The sequence below is a fragment of the Nelusetta ayraudi genome, unplaced genomic scaffold (assembly GCF_046127955.1).
Source record: "Nelusetta ayraudi isolate G7.1 ecotype Tasmania unplaced genomic scaffold, CSIRO-AGI_Nayr_v1 ptg000021l, whole genome shotgun sequence".
NCBI lineage: Eukaryota > Metazoa > Chordata > Actinopteri > Tetraodontiformes > Monacanthidae > Nelusetta > Nelusetta ayraudi.
Window position 1 is genome coordinate 2,818,272 of NW_027466071.1, and position 7,596 is coordinate 2,825,867.

A 7,596-nucleotide genomic window follows, 5' to 3' on the forward strand; every position below is an offset into this window, starting at 1 on the left:
ATCCAAGGTCAAAGGCCGTTACACAGCAGCTGTATTGTTTCAGGAAAGTCATTTTGACACAAAACGTGGATCTTGCCAAAGTTCCACGCTCCGCTGACGAACACAACTGCCAGTCACAAAGTCTGTGTGGAGCAGATGTGTCACCCGCCTGCCATGACGGCAAGGTCAACGTTGATGGCCGACAGGCTCATTATCTGGGCCTCTCAGTGACGAGACCTGTTGGACAAAACGAGATGCAAAATAAACAGCAACCAGCCTAAAGACAACACATTGCACAGCATTCCCAGTCCACTACATTTCACATAAACATAAATTTCTGTCACCAAAATATCTGGTGACAGAAATATCAGCAATGTTGATGATGGCAAGAGAAATAAACGGATGTTGTTTTACTCCTTTCATTTGCTTGAGAAAACCATTTAATTCAAAGGCTATGAGCTGAACTCTAGCAAGGATGCCAGACACATCAATGGTTTGAAATGGTTTTTAATTTAGTCTTTGCACAAACCTTGCTTTTTAATGTTACCCAAAGAGAGTCTTGCACCTGCAAGAAATAGAAACAGGCAATTAAACATCATCAGTAGCATCCTCCTTTGACCTCTCATTCAAAAACAGACGCAAAGAATTAGAAAAATTCTGGCCACTTGATCCAATGAAAAAAAAAAAGGAACGGCATCAGCGGAATATCAAAAATTAAAAATATGCCTTGTCCTGCTCAACCAATAAAAGAATTGTGGATGAGAATGTAAAGTGGACAAAATAGGATTCAGGTCATGTCACAATCAGGAATTTTTTTCTATTTTTCTTCAAGCAGTGGAAAAACCAGAGCTGAGTTGGGCCACTTACCGCTACACCTGCGGCCTGCCTGGGTTTGGAAAACATTGTGTGTGTGTCCATGGCAGCCGAGTGCTGACAGTAGCGAAAGCACTGATGTCAAAACACTCAGCGCTAATCTAGGCGAGCAGCTACTGTATGTTCCAGAAGATCACCTGAGCGATCACCTGGGGAGGAGGAGGAGGCCAGGATGTGGATTTAGCAACTGTTTGTTATTCCTGGGACTTCAACGTAGACCGACATCGCAAATAGAAAGTGAGTAAGATGGATGGAAAGGAAAAGAATGTTAATTTTCCAAACAACCTGAACAACAATGTATTTGCCTTTGAACTGGCCCATGGATATATGAGCTAATTTTGCCAAAGTGCATCACACACAGCGTTAAGGTATAAGCATCATTAGAATGCACTGGACCCATCTCCATTATTGCATCATATGGTCCCACAATGCACACAGCACCAGTCCTAACCCAAAATGAATGCTGGGAAAATTCCAATAAAGTGAGTTCATTTCAAGTCGCTCCAACTCTGTGCCTGATTCAGCTTGGAGCCACTGGCCAGTTCTATAGGCGCTACTGTTCTCGCAGCTTAATGCCATCACGATGGAATTATTCACCCGTCACCTCTTTCTTGCGCTGCGAGTTCTCACTCGGTGTCATTAGCAGCGAGACTTTAACTGAGCTATTGTTTACTTTTTGCTTTCTGACACCAGAAATCACCTGAGAATAATGATGAGTGACTGGCAGTCATACCACACACTGCTGCTGATGGAGCCAGTGTGCGGGGGACGTGGGACCTTATGCCTTTCAGTCGCACTTTTAAGGGAGGCAGTTTCAAGTTGAAGTACGGCCGGCCATTTTCACCAAGTCGGCATTTACTGAACACATCTTTTCAACTCTTTCCTCTGAGATTCCTTTCCCACAGGAATAATTCTGATCATCGTGGCTGCACGGCAGATAAAGGTCTGTGTTTGAGGGGTGAGGAAGCAAAGTGGTTATTTTCAAGGCACGTGCACAGACACAACAGCGAGGTGAGCCCCCAGCTCACTTGTTTGTCTTCCTGCATGTGTGTGTGTGTGTGTGTGTGTGTGTGTTGGTTGGTCGGCTTTAAAGGACCAGCGTGGGTGAGCCAAGGGAGAGAGCAGAAATCCCATGGCAACAGGTGGATAATACACAGAAACCAGAAACCAGCAAACGGCTTAAGTGGAATATGGACCAGATGAGCATACATGTGCGCGTGTGTGTGCACGTGTGTTTTCTGTAAACATGAGCTAGCTAAGTGTGTCATTGTTTTTTGTGTGTCTTAATAGCAATAATGATGTTCACGAAAAGGCTCTTTGCCAGGACAAAACTGCTGCAACTCCAGGTTTCTTTGCTACTTTTCACATCCTGTAATGACTTCCATGAAATCATCAACAGTTTCTCTTTAAACGAGATAGAGTTTCAGCTCAGCGCCCAGCCAATAAAAATGCCATTTCCGCCTTGGAAGCCCGCTAAATAGGGAGTTTCGTATGGAAAAGCTGCCGTCGGGGGGTCTGCGTCATGTGGTCAAGGGCCAAAAGTAGTCCGTGTCCTGCCAGAGAATTCAGAGAGAGCCCTAAATTATCCCAGACCAGGGAAGTATTTTCACAAGACCGAAGGTACGAGAAAGTTCAAGGTAACCTCGGCGGCGGCTCCTCCACACTCCCACACCGTCCTGGTCGGTGGATCCGAATCAAAATTAAAAGCTGGCTGCAGCTCAAAGACACTTTTGTGAGGAAACAGTTGTTGTGAGGGAAGGAGGTGATGTCACACTGGATTGTTTTACCTCCGATCTTCTGCTGAGACTAATTCATGACGTGAAACGCCACAAATCTTGCCTGCCTTGTAACAATGGCTGGGAACTGAGTGAGTTCAGGGGGGAACAGGAAATTAAGGTTTACAAGAATTGGCCCACGTTGGCAAAAAAAAAAAATCATTTGAAATAAAGTAGCAATTACAGCTATTATTCATTTTTAATTAAACTGAGTCCTCTGTCTGGAGAAAAATCTCCCAACAGATGTACAATGTCAGTCGTTTTAGTAATGTAACATAGACCCTAAAAACAAGCTTGTCTTATCTTATGTGTTGCCCGCTGACACAGTGTGAGGGAGTTGGAGGCCGTTTCATTCTTCAGTTCTAATCAGGATCATTTTGGAGGCAATGCAATGTCAATCAGATATTTAGCTGGGCTGTCATTGGAGGGAATTGTTTGTTTTGAAGGTATGCAGAGTTACAAGGGACAAAAAAGTGTGTTGTTTTGGATGACGTTGCGTTATCAACTGATTGAAAAAAAAAACCCCATCCGTTTCTGTCAGTCTAAATGAGGTTTAAAAGATTTGCATCGATGCTGCTGTCGTTTTATCAGACTCAGAAGTTACCTTTGTGTTACTGGAAGGAGAAAGGCCGATGCCAGAGGTTCTCAGTGGACAACATGTTTCCACTTTAGACTTGATGAGTTTTGGTCAGAGTATAAACAGTGTGTGTGTGATGCCTCGCAGCTCGCCGGCCTGTCATGTCGCCTCTTGCACCCATGGAAAAAGTCTGGAGCCTCGTCGCCTCCGGCGCGACAGAGAGGTTCAGTCAAAGTTCCGTCCCTCCCTTTCCAGAAGCTCTGTGTGGGCTGTCGAACGGAACACGTGAGACAAATCCAATGCATCCAGGCTCCTTTTATCAAGTTTGAAAGGTTGCCTGTGCTTCCACTCAAGGCGCGGTATTCAGTCGCTGACAAAAGGCGCAAAGGCAGCAGAGGGATGTTCATGCTGGAAGGCAAACAAATTAATCTTGACATAATTAGAGAAAGAATATGGCCAAAGAATCAATTGGCTCGGATTTGCAGAGAATTTGGATGGGAAAGAGTCTCAGCAATGCCTCACACACACACACACACACACACACACACACACACACACACACACACACACAGGGTTCCCAGTAGTGGAAGGGAAGAGCGCTTTATGTCTCTTGCTGGTCTCTGTGCTACTGGAGCAAAGGCTAAAGGAGAAAAGAGGGCACAAGAGGGAACGCACAGTTCCTCCCCTCACTCTGCTTTTCTGTCTTTTTTTTCTTTTTTTTTTTTGGAAAGGAAATGGTCCTGCCTCGTATCAAACAACATCGGGCTGCAGTGTGTATCAGCGACTAATAAGGCAGACAGAATTATCCGAAGATAATTGAAGTGGGCACAGAAAGAATCCATGACTCAGAACTTAGATTCTGTGTCTCCAAAAGACCATAAAAATCAACAATTACTCATCTGGGCCAAATAAACTGGGGGGAGGGACAAAGCTGGTTCCCTTCCCCCCCCCCCCCTCATCTCTCCGCCTCTTCCTCCTCTTTATATTGGAGTGTTTGCAGCAGCTGCAAGATTTGATGGAGTTTCAATATTTATTGATCTGCTTTCTGCTGCTTTGTTGAAAAATATGTGATTTTCTTAGAATAAATCAAAAGTCTATTTTTTTGCCACTCAAAACTAATTGCTTGTACTTGTGTCTCACAAACTGAACATCAATATGTATCTGCACTTTTACACTTCTGCACTTCACTTTTAGCATACAGGAAAACATGTTATATTGATACTTTTGCTATACCTTATCACACCCGTGCAAAAATATTGCTTTTAATTGCGAGTCAAGCTGTTTAGATCCAGTCCAGCTGTTTACAAACCTTTGCCAAACCATCGAACAGCGACTTAAAAATGGACTGTCACTGTAAACTTGGAAAACAATTCAATTCAGTGAAACTTCTGGTCAGAGGCTTTGACATCTGAGGCATCAAACCAACTTTCTTTCCATCTTTTGACATCTTTGAACATCTCACAGTCTTATTACAACCTGTCTGTCTGTCTGACTGACTGACTTGACTGACTGCATCATGGTTCCCTCTATTGCAGGTAAAACCAGACAGTCCCCTGCGGTGCTGCTGTCTCTTAACAGCTGACAGCAAACACACCCATCCTGCCGTCCCTCCAGTCACTCTACATTCACTTAATCATTGTTTTAATCAATGCAATCTCCTGATCAGTTGCAGACTGTCGTCCTAAAGGTGTTTTATTTTTATTTTATTTTTTATCTGTGGGACCTAAAATATGCAATAATCTCCCCAACCTTGTTTAAATAATATTAGCAAATCACATTTTTATTCCTTTACATTCCAAGCCAGGATCAGAACGTCTCCGTATTTTTACTGATTTGAATCAGACTGTTTTATGACTGTGCGCTTTATGGACTTTACTAAGTTTCTCATGACATTCCACAGTGTGTTTTTATTCCACTGTCCCCTTATTATATCATTTCCCATTTCACCATTGCAACTGTGGTAGTCTTGTCTTTCTGAACTGTGCTTCACACTTTGGTGTTTCTCTTTGCTGGGGTCATCCCTGCCTCCTGATATGATCAGGTCAATGGGATGTGCACTGAAACATGGTGGTGGGCTCTCATTAATGCCTGTCCTGGTCTCTCATATGACCGTCTGGTTGCAGAGTGTCTTCAATGTGTCAATTCAATCCGCAGGCTTACCTGGGATGGGAATCTTACCTTCTTATGCACTGTGCATTAACGCCTGCTGATGTGCAGTCCAGATCAGCACCAGCACCTGAACTGGACGACCAATAACCGAGCCATATTTGCAGTCACATGACCTTTCTTTACAATTTCTGCACCATTTGAGTAAACTGGACCAAAAATAAAGTCTTTGCCGTACTGACGGCTTTAATAGAATTTTTTTTTTCTCCAGCTCCTCAGCACTGACCTTTTGTCTCCATAACCTCTCACTTGGCCAGCTCATCATAAATGAGAGTAAGTGAAAGAAGCTAAAATACACCATTTTAAAGGTAATAGCATATTCACTGTCACGCTACTTTTTGCGGCATTTGAGACAACATCTGAGTACAGTGCACAACTACCATGGTTGACGATGTTAGTCTCTAGAGCCGTCTTTAATGCACAAATTTATTGGATTAATTGCTTGTCTCGTGAAATCTCCCCCATCAATACCATTGATGCTTGCCTACACCACAAATTTGGACTCGGCACAAAGCCGGAATGAATTTCTTTTATCCATTTGACCCTGTGGGCTGACATTATTCAAGCAAATTCTGCTATCGGCTCAGTTAAATGTTCTCATTTCAGCTGTGAGATATACTTCCACCTCAGGCGCATGGAGACGGCAAAGGATGAGATCACTGTTGGCCAGAATGAAACAGGCTGACCTTGGAGGTGGCCTGGGAGGAGTGCAGAGAACATGAATCCGGGGCAGAAGTTAAATCATATATCATTCAGGCTGTTGGCCGGACTGAGTAACCAGAGCCACAGAGCCATTCGTGTTTATCCCATCTGCACCGCTGGACCAAAACAATTCATACTAAAAGACTAATAGCAGAAAATGAAAATAATAATGGCACTTTTAGATCAGTTAGTTTGTAAATGAAGCACTCAGCCGGCAAATGCACATGTTCACAGACTGCAATTATTGCCTCTCAGAAGCGCTTAAAGGTTCTGAAAATGAACTCTTTGTGGACTCCTACCCACGCTGCTGACTCCATGAGGGCAGCAATATTGGAAGGTTTCGGTGTTACTGGAGTGCATGTGTGTGTGTGTGTGTGTGTGTGTGTGTGTGTGTGTGTGTGTGTGTGTGTGTGTGTGTAAGAGAAAGAGAGAGAGAGAGGGAGAGACATGATGGGTGCACTAGCGTTTTCGAGGATGTTAGCGGTTGTCAAATGGAGCTCACCAGAGAACCAGGCCAGCAGAAGGCCAGAGACGTCCGGGAGACGTTGGAAACCAAAGCCCACACACGTTGGCTGCTTCCTTTCGATCAAATTGCTCAACTTCAGTGAACTTCTTTGTCCATCTGCCATGTTGTGATAATAGTTGTTTGGGATTTCCCCCCAGCGTCTGCAGCGTTTATCATTTTTAATCAATCTCACGCGTTAACAAATCCAAATGAATGTGATGAATCTCCCAGTTTTATTTTTCAAGTTTTGTGCCCACTTTCCAAAATCTTTACCCTCCTTCTTTACCAAACAAACACAGAAAAATATACAATATGTAAAAGTTTCAGGGAACCTTGTCCGGTATGCCAAGTAGATTATTTTGCTACAGTGAGAACTTAATCACAACTACTATCACGACTGTTATGCCAAGATAGTGGCATACAACTCTTTTATCAAAGGGGGGACCTTTGAAATGCCTCAAAAACAAGATTATGACGGCAATATTCTTCCCATAAATAGGTCACCACGGATTCAGTGTCCATCACATTGCTTCAATGTTAGAAGTCTGTTGTTAATTTTGTATCTTGCTTGATAAATGCACATTCGAAGGCTGGCTGAAACTAACAAGGCCTGCCGGTTCACTATAATTTATAAATTTCCTCTGAGCCTTGTTTTACACAAGAACAAAGTCCAGGCCAATACATACACACTGTTATATCTTACCAGAATTTCACAATAGTTTAAAGTATTATTTTGCAGTAAAATTCTGTATTGAGAATTTATTGTGAAATCACCGTTTTCCTGAATTATTTCACAGTGAAATATTGTATTTAGATTTCTTTGCCAAACCCACTTCTGTGTTAATACAATAAATTACTGTATAAAGTGCAAGCACAAAATAACTATATATATATAACTATATATATATATATATGTATATATATATATATATATATATATATATATATATATATATATATATATATATATATATATATATATATATACATATATACGATATGTATATATATATTTTTTT